Raw genomic sequence first — 23,671 nt, 5'->3', positions numbered from 1 at the left:
TGTTCTTCACTACGCCGATCAAAAGCCAGCGTGATCATTACTTTGATCTGCACGACGCCGATGAACAGCCAGCGTGGTCAGCTATCCTGGAGATTCTCTGTTTTGAGTCATATCCAGTCGTGCAAGTACCCAGAGGAGTGCGGGCTCGCCTCCTCTTCTTTGTGTATCTTTTCTGTTTAAAGCGGTATCAAAGCTGCCGCCATTACTTGTTTACTTTGCGGGGAATATTTGGGTTCGTCGTCAGTGGCTACTGACGTTATCTGATACTTGGTATACTTGGTTCCACAAGGAGGATTGTGGTTCTTGTAAGCGTAGAGCTTCCACGCTTGTAGTTCGTAATCCAAAGATGTATTTTGTGCTTACCACCTTGTAGACAGAGGAGTGACGTTAACTTCTCAGTACTTCTGGTTACACAATTATTTTGGTACTTTGCTTAGAATTCCTTTAAGGATACATGGGGTGGATAAACTGGTGAGTAGGAAAGACTGGGGAAGAATCCTGGGTTTACGTACGTTCCGCTGCAGAACTAATCTTTTGTTCTCTGTCTCCTCCTCTGCCTGCAGTGTCCCTGTACCAGTAACCTCATGGTGTAACGACCAGACGATACCAGAAGTGCCATTCCCCGATGCCAATCCACCTCCCTGCCCCTATTCGTACAGGCTCAAACAGTGGGTATATTCCATTGTAGGGGTTTGTGCGGAGCGGAGTCGGAAGGACTATCGTCTATCGTCTCTGCTGGCCATCAGAGTAAGGTTAGTGGCGCTAGCGTATTCTTGCGCTGCTCTCAATCCCGACAAGCCAGAAATATGGCTGTTGCCATCAAAGGACTGGAAGACCAATAGGAAGCCAGGTTCAGCTTCTTTAACAGACCCATCAATAAAGTCAATCCTAAAAACTTCTTCAGCTCTTCCAGATTTGTGGGAGTCCACCAGGTAGCTCTAGAGTGTTGCCCAAGTTTGTCGCTGTTGACCCTCAAAAACTGTTCATCATACAAATTAGTCTGCTCAACAATCTCACCCAAAAACACTTCATCCATAAATAACTGAAAATACTGTATAGGCAAAAAGTTTTCACAATCCACACCCTGCATCACCACTAAAGGCAGGCAACACCGGCTGCACCATTTTAGGATCAACCCAGAGTCCAACATTTCCAGTAGGAAGACTAGTAGCCTCAGGCTGCGATCCAGCTGGCTCTTGCACCATCGGCACAGCAGTGTCCTCCTCTAACACAGGCCCTTCATCTGCACTGAGAGTACCTTCATCATCCGATGATGCCATGTGGAGAGTAAACTCACTGCCATAATATTCCCCTCCCTCCTCTCCCTCAGATGCCCTGTCAGTGTCATAATCCGGCTCAGAGGAAGATTCAAGAAGCATACCTACCACCGGCTGAGCAGACATTCTACGGCTAGCCATAATGATTACTAACAAAGGTAACTTGACACACAAGTCAACAAATACAATCACTATGTGAAATAAGCAATGAACAAAATTCACTTTTATCAAAAATAACTACATAGTGCAAAACAATACCACTCACTTGCCAGAAGCAACTAAACTCACCACACAGTATGGATCTGCACTGACACAGTATGGATCAACAATATCCCACTAAAAAAGAAAGAGAAGAAAATAGACATAAGACAATGCAAAACCCATCACAAAAATGTTCATGCTCAAAACACTAACTAAATGCCACTAAGTCACCACTTACAAAAAAAAATCCAAACATTGCAATATTACTCATTTGGAGTACATACAACAAAAATAATTTTCTTACCTACAAAAATGCAAACACACAAAACTGCAGAACAACCACTGTCGAAACCGCAAACAGGAAACAAAACCTTTAGACTAGATTTAAAAAGAAGAAAAAAAAACACTAGATTCACATACACAAAAAAAACACTAGTTCAACATGCCAAGTTAAGGGGTAGGTGGACCTAACAGTATAACATCAATAGGGGAGCAACCATTGCCCTTGAGGCCACCCCTAAAAAGACAAATATTTTAAAAATTCTGTGTCTACTGGCTTCTGCCCCCCTTGGGAACAGATGGGACTGCTACTCTGCCACTCAAAGAGGGCAGAAAGGCCACAATTATCCTCCCATAAAGGAAGCGGAATGACCCATGACCATGGGGCAGATCACCAAAATAAAAATAAACCCTGGTGCCCTAGTGGCCCTAAAAAAAAAAGCAGAACTGCCCTTCCAGGTGATACCAAAGGGGATGACGGACGGAGCGCATGCGTAAATCTAACACTCACCCCCAGGCAACTGATCTTGAATTAATCCATCATCATTGTTTAGCTCACTTCACCAACCCAGTTCAGACATGGCCATATGCAAATCAGACTGACCCTGTGCCCTTTGATTGCCCTAAGTTGGCAGACGTGGGTACCTTGCTCACTATGGCACTGCACTCAAGCTAACCTGGCTGAAAATGGCTGATTAGCCAGTAACTGGTCCCATTATGGTTATTTTTCTAAAAATTTGACCCCCCCCCCCCCCCGAAGGCAGCCAAAAGCTTACAACATGCCCCTTAAAGGGGAGCGACCCTTGTCCAAGGCGTTGCTCCCCAAAACAAAAAAAACATTAAGGCTACTCAAAATGGCCCCCAAAATGAAAGTGACTCTTGCCCAAGGGGCCACTTCCCTGCTCTTTGCCCCAATGCATGGTTTATATTAAAAAAAAATATTTAAATAATGCCCCCCGAGGGGCAGACAAAGCAAAAGTAATTGCCCCCTAAAGGGGAGCAACCCTTGTCCAAGGAGTTGCTCCCCAAAACAAAACAAAAAACATTAGGGCTACTCAAAATGGCCTCCAAATGGAGAGTGACCTTGCCCAAGGGCCCACTCCCCTGCTCTTTTCCCCAGTGCATAGAAACATTTGTATGCTACTGCCCCCAAAAGGGGAGCGACCCTTGTCCAATGGGTCGCTCCCAAAAACTAAAAAAAAAACAATAGGGCCACACAAGATAGCCCCCCCTAAAAAGAGTGGCCCTTGCCCAAGGGGCCACTCCACTGTTCTTTGCCCCAAGAGAAAAACTATCTATTTTATAATGCCCTCCAAATACAGGAGCGTCCCTTTTCCAAGGGGCTGCTCCCCAAGACACAAATAAACAAAAGGGCAGCACAAAATGGCCCTCATTATGAGAGTGACCCTTGCCCAAGGGGCCACTACCCGTATGCACAAACAATGCCCCAAAGTGCCGCATTTAAAAAAAAACTTTTGCCAACTTCTGCCCCCCCCCCCCCGGGGACCAGACAAAGCGAAACAATTTGCCCCCAAATGTTGGAGCGACCCTTGCCCAAGGGGCCGCTCCCCGAACGCACACACAGACATTACAACAACAACAACAAAAAAATCCATGGTGTCTAGTGGGCATTCCTGCTGCACGATCGCACAATCGTGCAGCAGGAATGCTCTAAAGAGGCATCGGGGGAAAGGAAAACCCTTTCCTTTCCCCCAATGCCCGTTTAGTTTAAATCCCACCCGCCCCAGGCCCCAAACTTACCTCTTTCTCCTCCGACGCGCAGGAAGCAAATGGCTTCCCTGCGCGTCGGAGGAGAAAGGAAACCTCCAATGACGTCAGCGCGCCTCGTGCGCTGATGTCATTGATGACGCGGGCGGGGGGGCGGGGGGAGGCATGGGAAGGTCTTCCTCTGCCTTCCCCGCAAAAACTTCGAAAATCAGGCTCCCGCGGGGGGAGCGCTGGCGCTCCCCCCGCGAGTGGGGTTCATGACGAGCTGAGCTCGTCATGAGCACCCGAGCACTGTATGCCATGATGAGCTCAGCTCGTCATGAGCATACAAGAGGATAAAGCACACCTTCTAGTCCAACTGTGGTGAAAGGAGGAGGCAAGGCCACCCTCCTTGGCTTAATCTTTTGGTCACAGCAAGCTTGGTAAGGACATTTCTGCCAACCTGAAGAACAATCTCACCTGTGAGGAAAGAGCAGGGCCTTGAACTTTACTTCTCCTAAACTGAGAAAAATCCTAACTTTAAGACTTTCGGTATTCACAAAAGGCATTTAGGAGTCCTAAAGTTAGGATTCCTAACTTTACTACTCCTAAACTCAGAAAAACCCTAACTTTAAGACTTTCGGTATTCACAGAAGGCATTTAGGAGTCCTAAAGTTAGGAGTCATAGCTTCTGTGAATACCGAAATGAGTAAGTGCCTTCTGTGAATGCCAAAATGAGTAAGTGCGTTCTGTGAATACAAAAATGAGCAAGTGCCTTCTGTAAATACCAAAATGGTAGTAAGTTTAGGATTTTGTCTTAAGTTAGTTCTGTGAATCGGGCCCAAGGATTTCTTCTTGACCTTGTCGCGAGCCATACTGAGAGCTGAATCTGCCACTAAACTGTGGCGGTGGCCAAAGTACAGCAGTAGGGCTCTGCACATCACTCGACTGTTTGGGTTCCTATCCGCTATGGGAAAATGTAATGCATCTGAGCCAGCTGGCGATGCAAAACACAGCAAGACTAGGAGAAACTCCGGAAACCAGCCTCTGTACGAAATTGACCAGCTAATAGAGGAGATGGAGTCACAGCTCCTAAACGGGACACAAAGGATAAAGGGAAAACCCATCCCAAAGTATTGCTGACTACTTTCAACAAGCATTTGCAATGCACTAGGTCTCGCATTATTCAAGTTTGAGCTATTGGCATAGCTAAATAATGCAACACCAATAGCTCAAACTTTAATAATGTGAGACCTATTGCAATCAGGACAGAAGGTCAAAATTCAGGACAAACCTTTGTGAAAAAGGTGACGTTTTACAGACACATCAGGGGAAGTTGCACAATAGTATACAGGAAGTAAATAGACAACCACTATCAGCTGACTATCGATGGCAGAAGGGGAATTTTGGAGGATTTGGGGAGCCGCTGGTGCCCTTGATTTGCGGTTCGAGGCCCAGTTTTCGTGCCCTCTGCCTTTCCTCCATCTCAGGCCAGGGGGATCAGGGGCAGTGCCGTGTCGGCCAGGTTGCCTGTGGGCCCTCGGGGTGGGCTGAATAGGATGCGTTGGGGGTTGTCTTTGCTGGTCGGGCATGGCCATGTGCGAGTGCTGGAAGATGGAGTTCGGGCGCCATTTAGAGATGGTTGAGGTGATTGCTGGGCGCTGCCCATTAGCGGGTGGCTATCTGTGAGGGATTGAGGGTGCCGCTTTGGACGCGTGCGTGGCAGACCAGCGGTGTGGTATTGCTCCGCGGACAGCTCGCACTGATCCCTGCAGGGCTCTTGGGGGGACGGGGTCCGGGGGCAGTTGGCCGATGGAGGGGTGGCGGATGGCTCAGAGTGCATTTGCTTGCACAGGATGGTGGGGATAGGCATGGCGCTATTGGGGGGTTGGTTCTGGTTCAGGCGGAATGTAGATTGGAGTATTTGGGAGTTGATGACATGCCGGGCTCCAGGGGCGGACGAGGTGACAGAGGGTCTGTGGGGGGGTGGCGGGTGTCCAGGAGAAGGAACATTTTTCCAGATGGGGAGAACTGGGGTGTTGCTGGCCGTGCGGATATGGGGTTGGTGCCATTCGGACAATACACGGAGTGCCTTAGGTTGCAGGCATGAGTGGAATGCAGTCTAGGAGATGGACATGGCAGCCATGGTTTTGGTTTGCTGGGTGTGACAGGTTTGGTGGGGTTGTGAGTGAGGTCTTAGCCACAGTGATTGCTGTTCTCTGGAATGTGAAGACGAGGAAGGCATGGGGTCCGAGGCTGCACCTATTTGGGCATCTGGGGGGGCTCCGGGAGAGTTGTGAAGCTGCTGGGGGTCGAAAGGGATGGAGGGGTGCTGGCCTAGTGGTTTGTGGATTTGGGAGTGTGCAGTGCAGCGTTGGACGCTGGGGGTGCTTGCAGTGGGGGTGTTTGCCTCAGTGGGGGATGGCTGGGATTTGGTAGTACACTGGCTCAGGGAAGGCGCAGCACGAAGGGAGTAAGGTTGGAGGGAGGCAAAGCGCGCCAAGGCGAGTGGTGGGGGCACTAACCTAGGCAGCCAGGGAAGACACAGCATGAGGGTTTAGTCACAGGGGAAAGGGGGCCGTCCGAGTAAAGGAATTTATCAGATAAGGAGAACAGGGAGGGACGGCTTTGGCCTATGGAGCAGTCTGGCGAATTGAGTTGGTACGGGGTGGACGGGGGCTGCTCCACCGGGCATGGCGGGAGTTGGTACAGTTGGGCAGGTGTGGCGGCAGGTCCGCAGTGGGGTGCAGCTTGGGCGAGTGCCACATTTCGGACCAAACACCGGAGAGCATGGAGGATTGCCAGCAGGAAGCTGTGCGCCCCCCCTACCGTGTTTGCTGAGGTTAAACAATGAGACAACTGTCAGTAACACATGAATACGAATGTTTCCAATACAATTTGGTAGTTACAAAGTTCAATTGGGGAATAGTGATTGACCAACTTCTGCCTCTCGATGGCGTTAATGATCTCACTCCTCGTATCAGCAGCGAGAGCGTGATCAGCAAAGAAAAAAAGTCTGAAGCATTGTTTTTCCAGGAAGCAGGTATTGACGTCATTTCTTACAATGGCAGGAGTAATTTGCTCACGGGTGTAGAAGCACCAGTTGGCAATGTCACGGAGCGCACTCGCTGGTAGAGAGAGGGTTATGCAAGTTTTGTGCACTGCAGGCAGCCTCCTTCTTCCCTCACAGCCTGCCTGTCTTTGTGTCTCCCCTCTTTCAATGGGAGTCTCTAAGCTCTCCTGCCTTCACAAAAACAAAACCACCACCAACTTGCGATACCACATATCATCGTCCTGCCCTAAGAGCCCCTTATAACGCCTTCATTTCCTAAAGTGTGAGGGACAGTACAGCAGAAAAAACTGGCTAAAAAGGATAACGCTAGCTGCAGGGATGAGATAATACAGGGCGTGGCTTAAATTATGTGCAAAAAATCGGTGCGTAGCATAGTGTGCTGCCCCACTTGTGTTTTGCTGTTTCGGTCATGGCATCCAGATACGTTATACAAGAAGTAGTAGCATACTGATAATAAGTCAGATCAGTGGTGGCTGGTTGCATTTGAAAGTGGTGAGGCGCAAAAACAGTTGATGTGTGTTGCATCACGAGCGAGCTAGGCTAGTGGGCACGACCATCACAATGGGAGTTTAGGGGGCTCTCCCCCGAGAAAACTCTGAAGAAAGAGTGGGAAAAGCATACATCCCAAAGCAAATTTGATGACCACAAAGCAATAGTGGTGGCATAGACCCGTAATATATAAACACATGAAAAACACTCCACATTTTGCAGAATAAAAATTGCCCAGTTACTATAGTGTGCAAATTCTACAGTGCAACAAGCTAGGACTTAACTATCTTACCTGTACAGTACACGCACGTTGTCCTGTCTGTCCACTCTCTGCAAAGCACCTACCTGACACCCTCTTCCTACAGTCTTGCCATGATGACATCCAATGACAACGATGTAGCTGCTCCATTCCGCAACTTCCCAAAGGACAACAGTGCTTTGTACCTCACACATTTCTTCATTCACTCATTCCCAATGCCTGCTTCACAAACCCCAAAGACAGATCCCACAATCCAAACCACGGGAGTGCTTAATTTGTGCCGGTGCTTCCGGTGCTTAGCATCGGCACTTAATTGACAGGGCCGGGTCTTCGCATTTGCTGTTACATTGATGTTTTTTACCGGAAGTCAGTGTACTCGGTGCACGCAACCTCGGCATGTTCAATGTGATCACAGGACTTCTCTTAATTAGCTGTCCTGCCCTGCCCTGAAGCTGCCCCTGTGTGCACTGCAGGCAGGCATAGGCATCAATCATCAGCAGTACTGTTTGTGGCACACTATGGGGGCCTGGGATAATCCGTATCGTTAGTGCTGCTGTCACGTCCGGAGAAGAGAAGGTGAGGCAGAGCGCCGTGGGACTCAGTCTGAGTGGACTAGTCCTCGGGTGCACTGCTGACTGTCTGTGGTGAGCAGGGCCTCATTCACGTTGCCAGACCTGTGGGGAGCCGAGGCCCAGGCCAGAGTGTGAATAATTATTTTTCACTGACTGACTTGCTTCAGGCACAATTGGAGCGAGTCTGCAGCTATAAGCTGTTAAAGTGTTACAGAAATTTTGTTAGGGGCAAGCAAGGGTAGAGGATTCACACTCATATGTGCCTAATGAAATGCATCAAATACCAGGCTCTTGAAACTTGTGCAGTCAAACCTGCTTTCTGCTACTGATCCCCTGATAGTGTCAGGTCCCGCATTGACACACTGTTGCAGAGGAGCCATGTCCGGTTTGCGCGCATTTTGTGGCAGGATGTTGAATTTCCTGCCTGCCAGCCGGGCCCCAAGGCACCCAGGAAATCTCCTGCTGCATGGCCCAGAGTTAAAGGAGGAAGCCGATCTTCACTTCTTCCTGACCTCGACATGTTCTTTTGCTGTGCCCTGTCCAGGCAGAGCCCAACTTGCGCTGAGTCTGGGACCTGGGTCATAGTGAGAGCAGATGGCACAGCAGATTGAGGCAAAATAGCATGGCTTGCTCTCTAACTCTGAAGAAGAGACAGGCAAGATATTTCCGCGGTGCCAGCTATAATGAGATTATGGTAAGTCAGATATTAATTTATTAATCTGCTACTGATGACATATGGTATATTTGTTACTAGAATTTTCAAGGGGGTCTCCACCACTGCATAGCGCCTTGGAATTGGACACACTAACGTTTTCTCTCTGTGCTGTAAATGCAGTGCGATCAAAGGTGAAAGTTTTCCCTAAACTAGCAGCTTTTATGATTTATTAGTGAAAAGTGTTTAATATCCTTGCATGACAGTGGCACAATGAAGCAGAAACCTTTATTTTCCCAGTGCAGAGAGACTTGCTATGTCAGAGATGAGGCAGACTGGCGATTAATGTTGTTCCTGCTGGAGAGAGGTCAGAGTTTTATCTAGTGGCAGTTTCAGTTTTTACTTTAACCATTAGGTAGCTCAGAGGGTTAATATGCCTACTGCAAAGAAAGTCTACCAGCATATTGTATTGAACTGCATTATACGTGGATAGCTCAGTGGGTTGCAGCTTTTGTCACAGATATCCCTTTGTTACATGTGGTTCAGCTGCAACTGAAGCGGAGTTTGTGGTGGAGGTTGCTGATTTTTAGAAATTAAATAATCGCTTTAAAAGCACCTGCTGCAGAGTTCGAATTTCTTGTTGCTCAAATGAGTGGGATTTCTGATATTTGTTTATTTCCATTGACTTCATTGCATGATTTTGGTCGCAAGAAAGTGCCACACATTTAGTCATTGAAGGACTCATAAATCCACTGAATGTATGGGAATGTCACACATAAGTAATCTGAAACATTACCAGCTATACTCAAATGGGTGTAATTTCTGCTATCTATATGATATCCTCGTCTTCATTGTTTGATTTTGCTCATGAGAAAGTGCCACTCATAGTCCTTGAAATGTCACTCATAATTGCACTGAAATTACGAAAATGTCACACATAGTAATCTGAACCCTTGGCAGCAATGAGTGCAAACAGCAGCAGTGCACCAGGCCGCCTAATCTTATAAAACCAGTTCACTGAGCAAAGACAGTACAGCCAGCCAGTACAGCCAGTGTGTATTCCTGCCGGCCGGCTGGACCGCCCAAGCCACAGTGTGTGTGAGGGCGGCTAAGGTGCCACAGAGGGGTCTTAGGTCACAGTTACAGACAGTACGAGACTCCGGGGTCAGAGAGCGGTGGCGTAGTCGGAGAGAACGCGCCCCCTGCAGCGGTGTCTGTTCCCACTTCCCGGGCTCCTGTTGAAAGTTTCATGGCGGCTGAGGCCAGCCCTTACCAGGCTGAGCCCTGTGGCCCAGCCGGTGGTAACTAAGGCAGCTGGCCAAGAAGAAGTGCTGGCACCGGCCCTGGCGATAGAGGTTTGCCTCAAACTTCTGGCAGCGAGCAGGAGGGTCCTCGGAGGGGTGCAGCAGGCTCCAAAGGGTCTAAAGGAGAAGAGAGGCTCTTAGCAGTCAATGCTTCAACAAAAGAGGCAGCATGGGACTGTGGAGAGAGGTTCCTAGAACAGGGACAGCTTCCAGAGGGAGCTGTGCCCAGGGGTGTGGACAGGTGTGCTGATAACAGCAGTGCTGTGGGAGGTGACAGGCTGAGGCTATGGAAAGATGCTCCTATGCCAGGAATATTCAGGGCCGGGAGGGACAGCCTGGGCTTGTGGAGAGAGCAGTACTGGGAGAGAAGTTCTTATCTTAACAATCTCCAGCTCAGGGAGGGACAGGAACAGGCTGGGGCTGTGGATGACTTGTGCAAATTCTTCATTAGGTATGTTTAACTGCAGTTTCTCATGATGTACAGTTAACTACTTGAGCCAAATGCACTCAGTGCATTTTACACCGCCTGGGTGCTGCTTCAGGACTGAGGAGGAATACTTCTGTGATATCTCTTTTAGTGAGTTTCTTGTGGCTGTAAAATCCCATTTAGAGCGCTGTATTATCACAACATCGTGCTTGTCTAACCTGCCTGCAGCTAGACAATAATGTTTTTTTGAGACAGACTGCATGTGTGATTTGAGGCTGATGAAATATTGAGCGCCGGACACTAGCCTGGATGTACCTAGAAGTAGATGTAGTATGGGAACTTCCTATCAAAACTTACTATGAATAAGGCTCCCTTGCTGAAATTCATCTGTCTTTTTGCAGTGCCAGTTGAGGAAGTGGGTGGAGCTAATAGAGAAAGTGGGTGGAGCCAATGAAGGACGTGGGTGGAGCCCAAAAAAAGTAGGTGTGGCCTCCGACAAAGATTTGAGCACCTGCACTTCATATTTTACAAATTAAGGGCCATATGTATCAAAGGGTTTTACCCATTCTGTGTCTATGGGAAAATGTGTTCATACATATGGCCCTAAGCACTGAAACCACCAAACTTCCCCTCATACCATCCCTGGGACCTGCAAAGGTTGGGCTGTGTGAGTCGGTCAGAGCTGAGTCAGAAGTGATGGAAGAATGGGGAGGGAAGAACAGCGAGGAGCTCCAGTCCCAGGCAGACACTGAGGCCATACCCCATCCGATCTGTTATCAAGCTAAAGAAACAATACAACGCACGGAACACAATACAATTGAAATGAGACACCAGGGCTGAAACCAAAAGAAATAATGGGTACCTGGCATTGCAACCTCAGTCCTGCTCGTGTAGTGACCCCCGTAGAGAGCCCAGAGCATCCATCTTCATGTAAGTCCTCGCACACGGCGAGGAGCAGGTGAAAGGAACGGAAACATGCAGGTGCGCCGCCCGTAGAATGCAGACACAAGGCCCTCTGCAAATGATTGACACAGGAAATCGCGAAAGTGAAAGCGCACCGCCGGCCATGTGGTTTCAAATATCGTGGCCAGACACGGGCGCGATAATTGAAAGCACATGTCTCGCTGTGGAGCGTGTCGGGCCCGTATCTTTGTTGGCGCAGCGCTGGTGATGCTGCGCTGGACAGAAGGGACCCAGTACACGCATTTGTCTCTTCGCGTGGTCCGGACTAATTCCGTGACCACGCCTCCTTTATTTTATGGTACGCGCGGACGCCACGTACCACGTCCGCGCTGGCGCACGTCTACGTGCGCAAACACTAGACTGCGCTGTGCAGTCTTAAACATTACACTCCTTTCAACCTTTATTGAAATAAAACAAAATGCAAACGATAGTCTATGGTGGACAGTGTGGTTTCATGTGGATATGTGAAAGCAAACAAACAAAATGGCCGGCAGGCCTGTTACCATTCTGACGCTCAGGTCCCACAGTCTCAGCCTACAGCAAAGTCCGCCAGCTGTGATGAGGGGGCTGGGTTTCTCCTCAGCCCGTAGACTGCGGCCTCTCCTCGAAACAGCACTCGCCTCGGGGTGTCTGGCCGGGCTGGAGTTGGCGGCAGCCCATCCCCGGAGGGGTGATGACTTGCCGTGCTGGGCCTCTCGGATTCCGGCGGGCTCGCCACAGACCGTTCTGCGATGTCACCATACCCGCTCGCCGGGGAGCTGGCGCTGGATGTTGTCGGGCTTGATGTCGCTCTGTCCGGGTCTTGGCTGGACGGATCTTTGGATGTGGCAGAGGCCGGCTTAACGAAGGACACGTTGCGGGTGACTGTTTCTCCATCGCGTTGAGCGGTTACCATCGTACCTGTCCGGCGGGTGACTGTCCAGGGTCTGGGTTCGAACGGGAGCCTGAACTTGCTTCCTGGGTATCGGTCTCGCACATATACTCGGTCTCTTTCCCCAATGTATGATTCCTTGGCTCGGCGTCTGAAGCTAGCATACTCGTTCGAGCGCTTTCTGTTGAGCAGGGTTTTCTGGGGGTTTACTTCCGTTGGGGTCCAGGTGTGGTGATGAGGAATAGTGTCTCGGACGATTCGCCCCATGGCTGCTGGCCCGGGGGCAGCTGTGGTGGTGCGATGGGGCGTGAGCCGGTATTCCCTCAGGAACGTATAAATGGCTTTCTCCAGGGGTGCTTCCTCCGCATGGGCGATTCGAATCACTTTATTGAGGGTCCTCATGAACCTCTCAGCTTCTCCGCTGGCTTGAGGCCATCTGGGGGTGACTTTTTTGTTCTGGATCCCCCACTCTTGAAGATAGTCTGCGAATTCTTGACTTTGGAACGGCGGCCCATTGTCGGTCTTGACCAGTTCGAAGATGCCGTGGGTGGCGATGAGTTTCTCGAACTTTGCCGTTACTTCCTTGGCTGTAAGTGATGGTATTATCTCCACTTCGGGATATTTGGTCAGGTCATCAATGACAACGAGCATGTACCGTCCATCCGGGAGATGCCCAAAGTCGGCGCTCACTCGCTCCCAGGGCCTCTCCAGGTTCTCTTCGGTGATTACCGAGGGTGGTGGTTCGGGTGGACCTGCCGCCTGGCACCAGCGGCACTCCTTGACCATTTGTTCGACTCTCGTGTCCAGCTCCGGGAACCACACTTTGGCCCTGAGTCTGCTCTTCGTCTTCACCACTCCTTTGTGGCCTCGGTGTGCTAATTCGATTACCTGTCGAGTCAGACTTGTTGGCATCACGATCCTTGGTCCTCGAAGTACGCAGCCTTGACTGTCCACTGACAGTTCGTCCTTTACCTTGAGGATGGTTTCCAGGGCCCGCTTGGCTTCCAGAGTTCTCTGACTCAGCGATGCCTGGAGTGTTCTCCAGTCGTTGTCTCTCATAGCAGTTATCACTAGCTGCAGGACTTCATCATTTCGGGTCGCGTTCACGATCATATTGATGTCCATGGGCAGTGGACGTGATCGCTCCAGGATGATCTGTACGTACTCCTCTGTTTCTTCGGCCTCTTCTTTCTCCTGGGTGGTTGCCACTCGGGGGTGCCGGGAGAGGTAGTCGGCCGGGTTAGACGCACCGGGCTTAAACTCCAGCTTGTAATCATACTCTTGGAGTTGTAGGATCCACTTTTCGATTCTTGGAGGAGGCTTGGAGACTGACCCTCGGAACAAAGGAAGTAGAGGTTTGTGATCAGTGGGAACAGTGAACGGATGTCCATAGACGCATACATGGAAGTGCCTGCAGGCCCAGTGGATTGCGATGGCCTCCCTCTCAATCTGTGAGTAGCGTTGTTCTGTTTCTGTGAGTGACCTGCTTGCGTAGGCTATGGGTACCCAGTCTTCACCGTTTTGGCTCTGTGTCAGTACTGCTCCGAGTCCATATGGGCTGGCATCTACCGCTATGTTGGTAGCTTTGGTAGGGTCGAAGTATGACAGGGTCGTGTTGGCTGACAGGGCTGCCTTGGTGTTCTGGAATGCCAGCTCCTGCTCTTCTCCCCACTGCCATGGGGTGGTGGATTTTGTGAGTTCCCTTAGTGGCCTGGTGAGATTGGAGAGGTCTGGGATGAACCGCCCGCAGAAATTCACCATTCTGAGGAAACTCCAAACTTCTGATGTGTTGTTCGGCGCTGGGGCTGCTTGCACGTCCTTCACTTTTTCCGGGTCAGGTGCCACTCCCTTGTCGGAGAACGTGTATCCAAAGAAGCTGATTGTGTTCTGTAGGAATTGGCACTTCTCCCTGTGTAGTGTAAGGCCGGAGTCTTTAATCCTTTGTGGCACGCTTCTGAGCCTCCTGTGGTGTTCTTCCACTGTGTCGGCATATATAAGCAGGTCATCGCTGATGTTTAGGACACCTGTGATCCCGCTCAGTACCTCTCGGATTGTATTTTGGAAGACTTCAGCGGCACTTGATATCCCGAAGTTGAGTCTCCGATAGCGCCGGAGTCCTACGTGAGTGGAGAAAGTGATAATGTATCTGGAGTCCGGGTGCAGGGGCAGTTGGTGGTATCCTGATCTCAAGTCCATTTTGGAGAACCATTTCGCTCCATTTAACTCTCCCAGGATGTCATCTATGGTGGGCGTTAGGTGTCTTTCCCTCTTCACGGCTGCGTTGGGCAAGCTCATGTCGACGCAGATACGGACCTGCCCTGGCTGCTTGGGCTTCCGCGCCACCACAATCGGCGACACCCATGGGGTGGGCCCGTTGACCTTCTCGATTATCCCCTGTCTTTCCAGGGTCTCCAGTTCTTGTTCCACTTTCTTTCTTAGGTGAAACGATATCCGTCGATGACGGAGGGCCACTGGCTGGATGGATTTGTCAATGTGTAGAGAAACTTCTTTTCCCCGGAGACATCCAATACCCTTGAAAGCGTCTTCAAATTCTTCAAGGATCATGTCCAGTTCCTCCTCTAATACTGCCATGGCGAAGGAAATCAGGTGAAGTTCTTCGGCTGTTTGGCCGCTCAGTAGCATTCCGCTACCTTCTTTGGTGACATAGATGGTGGACGGCGTCCTCTTTTCCTGGTGCTGTATGTCTGTTTGGAAGCACCCTATTAATGGTATTGGCGTTTTTTGTCCGTAAGCGAAGACTCTGATCTTGGCTGTTTTTAGGGTTGGCTTGTCTCGCAGTTGATTGTAGACGTTTGCCGCCATCAGTTCGCTCGAGGCCCCAGTGTCAATGGTTGCTCTCACCTCTTGGTTTGTACCTTTATCCTGCACTTCGGGAGTCGCTGTTTTTTCCTCAGCGGCTGATCTATGGCAAATACATAGTGTACCGGATAGTTGTGGGCGTCATCGTCCATATCTTCACTCTCTGGGTCCTCCCTTATGGCGTGGGCGGCTTCAGGTCTGGGCTTGGATGATCTGCACACAGATGCGAAATGGTTCATGCGCCCGCATGACCCGCACTTCCTTCCACGCGCCGGGCAGTCTTGTGCTCTATGTGGCGTGCCCCCACAGTATCTGCACTCTTTCCGGCGTTCTGGTGTTCTTCCTCTCCCCGCCGGGCGTTGCTTTGGTCGTACCACGTTGACGTGCTCTGCTACGTGAACTTGCTCCGTCTTTATTGGTCTGTGTAGTGCTGCTTCCATGTGCGACGCCCTCGCGTGGGATAATTCTTTCGAACGGCCCAGTTTTAGAATGTCGGCTAAAGGTTTGCCATCCTCTTGGAGGATCTTCACCCTCAGGTCGGAGGAGTAGCATCCTTGAATGATCTGGCCGCGAATTTCTTCTTGCTCATCACGGAAGCCGCACGTGCTTGCAAGCTCCTTTAGACGACCATGGAAGGCATCGAGGGATTCTTCTGCTTCCTGACGCGCTTGCCTGAAGATGAAACGCTCGTAGTCTTTACTCTGCATTGGCTCAAAATGGGCGTTGAGCGCGTTGAGGAGCGTGACATATGTGTGGGGGGTGGCCTCCACCAGAGTCTTGTAGATCCGATAGATGTCCTTCCCGCCAAGATGCAGGAGAAGCGCCCTGCGCCGTTCACGTGCCGTACCTGCCCCTTCAAAGTAGAACTGAAGTCTCTCAACCCAGTCTTTCCAACGCGGGGCCAAGGATGCTGGGGCCCCATCAACCACGAAAGGTTCGATGGGTGGGATGGTCACCATGATAAAGCGAGATGACCAGCCGCCGCTTCACTGGCACGTGGGGTGAGGGCTGCAAGGATAGGCTTCCTCTCAGGCCTGGGTCACCAGCCTGGTAGATGATGCAAGGCAAGGCTATTGTATTATGCAGCTGGGAGAGGGCAGTAGGCTGGAGCCCTGGCTGCACCTTCCAGAATTGCGCGGGGGGGCACAGGGACAGCTCCTGCCCCTCGTGAAAGCTCTGCGCCAGTACCTCCGTGTAGAAGAGCCCTGCTTCCCTCTCTGCACTAGGGCTGAATGCCACGTGTTGTCTCCTCTTGTAGGGCAGAACGCTTGAAGCCGGCATGCGCTGGTGTGGAAACGCGGGGCCGATAGCTCCGACGTCGGCAGCCATGTGTGAGGTCCTCAGAGGTTAGGGATCCCGTGGTTGCACCAGCGGCGTAAGCGAGACAGCCGCTCCTCGCACAGCATGGGCACTTTAGGCCCTCGTCGCCATTGTCGGGCCCGTATCTTTGTTGGCTCAGCGCTGGTGACGCTGCGCTGGACAGAAGGGACCCGGACACGCATTTGTCTCTTCGCGTGGTCCGGACTAATTCCGTAACCATGCCTCCTTTATTTCATGGTACGCGCGGACGCCACGTACCACGTCCGCGCTGGCGCACGTCTACGTGCGCAAACACTAGACTGCGCTGTGCAGTCTTAAACATTACAGAGCATGCGCGCGCACATCACTCGTCTTCTCTTTATTGTATACTTAAGCCACGGCCTTATTTACATAGGGCACATCTCTTTTAGAAACCCCTCCCAATTTTTTTTATCCAACTTAAAGACCTGGTTATAATCTAAAAGGGTATTTATGATTCACAAACTCAAATAAAACAGTTGTGTATAAGGATGCATGTGTGAGAAGAAGCACCATATGAAAACATGCTATTATTAAAAGAACTGGGTTAGATATTGCATAACACCGCAGTTGCTTCTGATTGTAAGCGCTGTAAATTGACGTTCCTTTTCCCAGTTAAAAAGTACTTAATTTATCGACCACGGAAGGATTTAAAGCGCAATTGGCCTTTTCATGCTTTCAGCTTGTGACCTATGGATCACATAAATTGAAAGCAACAAACTCTATGACAGAGGCAGAACTCAACCACTGGTCGCTATCAACACGAACAAAATCAAATGACAGGTAAACATGGATACTGTTATGTGGCATAAGCAGCGTTGGGTCACCTTCTAAATGCCTAGGTGCAGCAAACAGAGTTTGATCACTTTTGTTTTACTTCTGCCGGTTGGCGCATTTGCACAAGGGTACAAAATTAGAAAATACAGTTTGTGCTGTATTTTCTGCTCTGTGATTATCAAGTATTCGCAAGGCAAGCTGAATTAGGCTCCTTTGTAAACCTGTCCACGCATTTCAAAAGTGGAGCAAAATTTGTTTGCTTTGCTCCCTGTAAAACCAGTAGGAAATATTACTCATCTCTGTTTTCGCAGGTGTCAAATTGAACAGAATGTCTAGAGTTTTGACTAATTTTCCTTTATTTCTTGATATTCAGGTGTAAATGTGGTGCAAATTAAGCCGGTATCCACACCAAACTGACAGTCATTAGAAAGTATAGAATTCGAGGATGTACCGGGTTTGCCCAAGCTACTGTACCCATGTTCCCTGCGGGAACCAGGGGTGCTGAAGTCGCTTGAGAGCTGAGTTCTATTTTCCAGTTTGTCATTCCTTATTATGCTTTTAGGACACACACCTACATTCACCCCTTCCTTGCCCACCCCCACCCCCCCCCCGAAAATGGTTCCTTCTCCAGTGCCCCGTCATTGTGTCATACGCAGATGCGGCACGCCCCTTGCTGCCTTATGGACTCCCAGTTCCACCACCACACCCTCTCACCCAGTCAACAGGAGATAAAGCCAGAATGAGTAGGGGAAAGCCAGAGAGGCGAGGAGAAGTGCTGGAGCAGCGGGTCTCCCCCCTGTGATGTATTATCCTCACACCTCTCCAGGTGGGATAGAGGGGACAGGGCAGTAGGTCGGTGCAGTGAGAACTAGCGCGATTTCTGGATGTGTAATGTGGATAGATCAGTGGGATATACTGTGTTTCTTGGCTACGGGTGAGTTAAGCCTCAGAACCGCCACCCCGCACTGGTTTAAAGATAGCCTGTAGGCGTGGAAAGACAGACTCTGTATTATCTAGCCTCCAATTCTAGGAGGTTTATCCATGCCTGTAACCACAAACCCCAAAGACAGATCCCGGGTGCGCCGCCCGTAGAATGCAGACACAAGGCACTCTGCAAACGATTGACACAGGAAATCATTAAAGTGATCACTTTAGTGAAAAAACAATCCCACAAGTGGTGCGCGAGTGGTCCCGCCAGAAACTACCTGCACCCTGTGAGCTTCCGCCAGCTTATAGCCGAAGCCATCAAATGGCTGAGCCAGGAGCTGCAGCAGAAAGTCGTCACCGTTTACAGTGTTTTAAAAAAATTGCTTTGCTGTGAAATGGATCCAAAAAAAAAGAAGAAGCTCGCGAGTGGTGCGCGCGACACAGCGAGACGTGGTTTTAATTATCGCACCCATGTCTGGGCACTATAATTGAAACCACATGGCCTTTGGTGCGTGTAATAGACTCCAATAGGCCATGGGCGGAGCATTGCGCCCACCTTTGGCCTATTGAGTGCTCTCTTGATAAAAAACATGCACACAAAGGCCAATCGCGTCGCACAAAAGGAATAGCACACGCACAAGCGTGTGCGATTCCTAGGTCAGTGCTGAAACCCCGTTTTTCACCTACTAAATGTCTCGCACTGCACCGCTAGGCGCGAAACCTATAAACTGGCATTAACTCAGGTACCATCAAACCAAAGCACGGGGACTGAGCAACCTTGCCGAGATGTGTGTATTGTTACTGATTCTTCCTCATGTCCACCTGCACCATGTAATAAACAATTGCTGTCTTTACTTGAGTTAAATGATGATCCTGCTATTCCTAGTACCCCTGATGGTATACTCCCGCTGGCACATCTGGCTCCTCCTCTGGCCCCACCTTTGGCTGACATGGCCATTTATGTCTCTCTTTATGCATCCTAAAGCCCAGGTAGGGGAGCATAAGTCTATGATAGGCCAGCTTTCCTCTAAAATGGACCAGGTTTTGTCCAGTAGGGGAATATCTAGCCGTCACAGGATGAATACTGCTGCTAGCCAGGTAATTAGTGGGTGAAAGCAATTCCACATTGCTAACAGGGGGCTTTCATCAAGGAGCCCATTGGAAGTTCCAAGAGCGAGAAGACCTCTGAATGACTACAGTGAGAGCCTTTTGAAACCAGCTTATTTGACTAAATCAAGACATGGTAGCCTGTAGGGAGGTCAGCCTTTGGCAAAATCCTCTGTCTCCCTAGCACTCAATGGCTATGGCAACAGCAACCCACTATCTTCCGTTGCCAATGATAGGGCAAATCTAAGAAGGCAAGTTCACACTATTAGATCTCCTTTGGCAGGGGACAGTTTGTACATGATTAAGTCCCAAAACTGTCAGGCCCGTATAGTTCTGAAGATGAGGAGTCCATCAAAAACAAAAGTATTCAGGCCCATATAGTTCTGAAGATGAGGAGTCCATCAAAAACAAACGTATTCATTGAATAAGGCATGTTAGGGCTTGCTGTACAGTTATTAGAGATGATATTATTAGTGCCAGAGATGTGCTAATACAGAGCCGATTTATGACAGTATTGAGCCGTGCTTAAAGGATAGATACAGTGCTGACGACCTGGTTGCTTTAGACATCATGTCCTGCAAATCAAATATTTCCAGCATTCACTTTATGGTCATTGTGTTGGGAGTCAGCAAGTCCACAGTCACGCAGAATTCAGTTGGCCTGCTAGCAGCCCTGTAAGGGTTAGATAGCAACGATTGACGGATGGAAGATCCTGGCACTCTTTTGAATCTCCTATTTTTACCCAAGACTTTACTTGTGTTACCCCCCTCCTGTAATAATTTTAACACTCCAGCCCCAGTAGTTTCCACCAGTAGCTCTTCGATAGTTGGTGCAAATCCGAAGGGGTCTACAGAACATGCATCAATGTTGACTTTTGCAATTCCTTAATTGCGATTTTTAAAGGAATCGCAATTAAGGAATCGCAAAAGCATATGCATGTAGACATTGCTTAAAAAATAGCGATTTCTAAACATTCCTTAATTGCGATTCGCGAATTGCGAGTCACAATTAAGAAATACCTCCCCATTCATTCCTATGGGCCTAGAGGCCGATAGGAATGAATGGGAAGGTATTCTCAATTTGTGATTCTCAATTAGAGAATCGCAAATTGAGAATGCAATTTCAAGGGTGCCAGGGTGTCAAAGGACACCCTGTTGCACCCCTGAAATTATTCTGTGCACATATGTTGCGCACACACATGCCTTAAGGGCATGTGTGTGCACAACATGAAACTTTGAAAAATGCACAAAAGTGCATTATTCAAAGTTATTGCAAATTACCAAGTAGTTTAACTTCATGGTAATTTGCTCCCCCTAGTAGCGAAATTTCAGACTTCTAAATTTAATGCATTGCAAGATGCGATTCCTTAAATGCAATTTGAGAACTCACAATTAATTGCGAATTCTCAAATTGCGAGGGCCTTGACCCTTGATGCATCGCAAAAGCTAATTTTGTGATTGCAAATGGTCGATTTTTGCGAATCGCACCGGTTGCGACCGCAAAAGGCTTTGATGCATGTGCCTGCTAGTCCCTTACATGGCACACAATTAGGTAGTCTGTCAACTATTGTAACTTAAAACGTCACACTTCCGGGGGCATTTGATACCAATAGGATGTGCTTAGATGATCGATCCCTTGTGGATGTCGGGCATTATCATTACCTGCTGACGTATGTAACTCCTTCCAAGCACAGGAGGTCAATTCACATCCTCTTGCTAATCACACTCCTCTCCAGGCAAACTGCAAACTAGGCCTATCTGGTCCAGTGTGGGCTGGTAACAATTTATTAGAGCTCAAAGTCTCAAGCTGTGTAGTTCACTAAGGTACAAGGTATTTCTTATCCACTGGGGAGCCCCCTGAAATGAACTCAACATCATTGACCTCAGTGGTGTCTTGGAATGGGGTGGGACTGAGGGCCAAGCGGATATCTATTGATAATTACGATATACGCTTTTTCCAAGAAACGGTGTCTACTGACCCATTATTTAAATTGTGTTACCTATCATACCGAATTCAAGCCAGGCAAGCTTGGGAGGCCTGTGGCTGGACTAACAATATGGGTGAACTTCTCCCTAAATTATAAGATTCACCAATTAGCAGTTGACTGAGCTGATATATAAGGTATAGAAGTAAGTAGGGGGAAGAACGTCAGTGTATCACTTTAATATTTACGCTCGTGGGGTCAAAGGTGAACTTGCTTCTACGACTATACAATCTCTTGAGGAATAATTGGATAGGTATTGGTCATGCCCAAATTTGATCCTTGCTGGGGACTTCAAGACCACATTGGTGCCCCTTGGCAAGGAAGATATCCAACTCACGGTAGAGGAGGATGAAGCAGGGTTTTTTTCCCAGCTGGAGTTTGCCCAATTAAAACATGGAGACATGCTGGCCTCCAACTAAAAGTGCTAACTATCAAATTGGGTGTCTGGGCCACTAATGGGTGAACAAAATTAGAACCCAATGTGGCACATATATTTAATAATCACTTTTCCATTATATTTTGGTTGATTTAAGATTGTGGTCCCGAGTTGATGATATGGTCATAGGGGAAAAGTTGGAGAGCGACCACAATCTCTTGTGCCTTACGATGCTTGCATTGTTTGATAAGAACTTATTTGATCCTTCAAATCTAGTCAGCACTAGTGATGTTGAGCACACATCTGAATAAATGGCGTTGGATCATCATGAAACTAAAAATTCTTATCAATATTAGAAAAGACATAAAGGCAATACTGACCACGTTATCAGAAAGTAGTGAAAATAAGGGTGACCTAACAGATTTGAGTGCATTGTACAAGGTGTTCTTTTATGTTTTAGCAGCTTATTTTTTAATTCCCCCTACCACCACCAAGAAGCTTCCCTTAAAAAGCAGCAGATCGTTCAACAGGGAGTGTAGGCAACTAAGGTGCACTTTGGCCAAGGTGATTAAGTTGAAAAACACTGCCATGATTTCAGCTACCAGAAAGCAGTGTATGCTTAGCATGTTGAAAGCTAAAATAAAGTGGGATAACAGATGGCGGGACCAAGCAGACACGTGCTTATCTAAAGACCATTCATTCTTCTGGAAGCTGGTTGCCTGTTGGTGAGAACACTTTGAGTTTCAAGCCAGAAAATCACATTCCTTCTTCTGATTGGTTTAGCCAATGCCATTGCGGTGGGTGCTCCCATCCTAGATTCGTGGCAAGAACTCGAGGTTATACTAGTATATAAAAAGGGTGATTAATGCCTACCAGCTAAGTATAGTCTCCTTAGTCTTATTGATTGATTACAAAAAGTTTTCTGATGTAGGGTCCTGGTAAACATTCAGCTTTGGTTACCTGAAAATGACATCATAAGTCGTATGCAAGTGCGATTTAGAGCCAAAACAAAATAGTTCAGGTCATCCGCTTTGTCAAAATCTATTTGAAGACTGTTTTGATCTGCAGAGGCAACTTACTTGTTGCCTTTGTCGATCCATAAATCCCCTTCGATCTGGTCTTGCGCTTGGCGGGTGGCATGTTCTAAACATGATTGAAATGCCTCATGACATTCTTTCTTTATTGATTAGGATTCATAGAAAAAACTTTGTGGTCAGTCAGATGGGGAGCACAGGGTCAACTGACCTACAAGATCCCGGTGTCGAAAGGTGTACGTTTAGGGTGTGTATTGGCCCTACACTATTTTTCTTATATTTAAAAGGCTTGATAGATCACCTTTCTGAGTGCACTGCAGATGTTGCTACCATAGCTAGCACCAAGACCTCCCATACTGGTATTTGCAGACAAGACTTTTAATTTCGAAAACTCAGTGGCTTGCAAAAACTTCTTATTCAATTTGGTGTCTTTTGTCAGGAGTGTGGCCTCGAGAGCAACGTAGCCAAAATGAAATTTATGGCATTTAACTGCCATAAAAGTTTTAAGGGCATCTTAGATTTATGGGCACAAGACACTAGAGGTGAATCTTTTGACTACTTGGGCATCAAACTCCCATCAAATATGTCATGGTACCCACACATTAACATGGAATCTTTGAAACATAGATAGATCGTTGGTGCTGTTCTAAAAGAACATTGTGTCTCCTTACAAAGCCAATTGCGCTTGTTCTACGATTGTATGAGGCTAAGCCCATTGGAGACACCCTACATGATGCCGAGTTGTGGGGATTTAGTGATGCCTCCGACTTGGAGAGTTTAGAGAAAAGATTTTTAAGATCATTAGCCTCCCTTCCATCTAGTACTCCGTTGTATCATTTATTTTTGGATGTGGGTTTAAAAAAGGTAGCTCTTAAGACATCTTTTCACCCTTTGCTATTTTGCCAAAGAATTTGTGATACCCCAGGGTTGGTACATTATGCCGCTGCCCTACAAGATATCATCAAGGTAGATGGATTCAACAAAATACCTTAGTTGAGTTTGATCAAAAACCTGTTGTTCTCTTTAGGCCTTGGTGACCAGCCAACTGCAGTCCAAATTCCTTCTAAGGGCATATGGAAAAATTGCGATTCTCCTATTAACATGACCAGAGAATCTGGATTTCATTAAAGACATGGAGGCTAACATTATGCATTAAAAATATTAATGCATAATGTAGCCTCCTGTCTTGTAATGAAATCAGTATTGGGCACCTACACTAAACAGGGAGGAACAA

Source organism: Lissotriton vulgaris, chromosome 7, assembly GCF_964263255.1.
Source record: "Lissotriton vulgaris chromosome 7, aLisVul1.2, whole genome shotgun sequence".
NCBI lineage: Eukaryota > Metazoa > Chordata > Amphibia > Caudata > Salamandridae > Lissotriton > Lissotriton vulgaris.
This window is presented reverse-complemented; position numbering follows the sequence as displayed.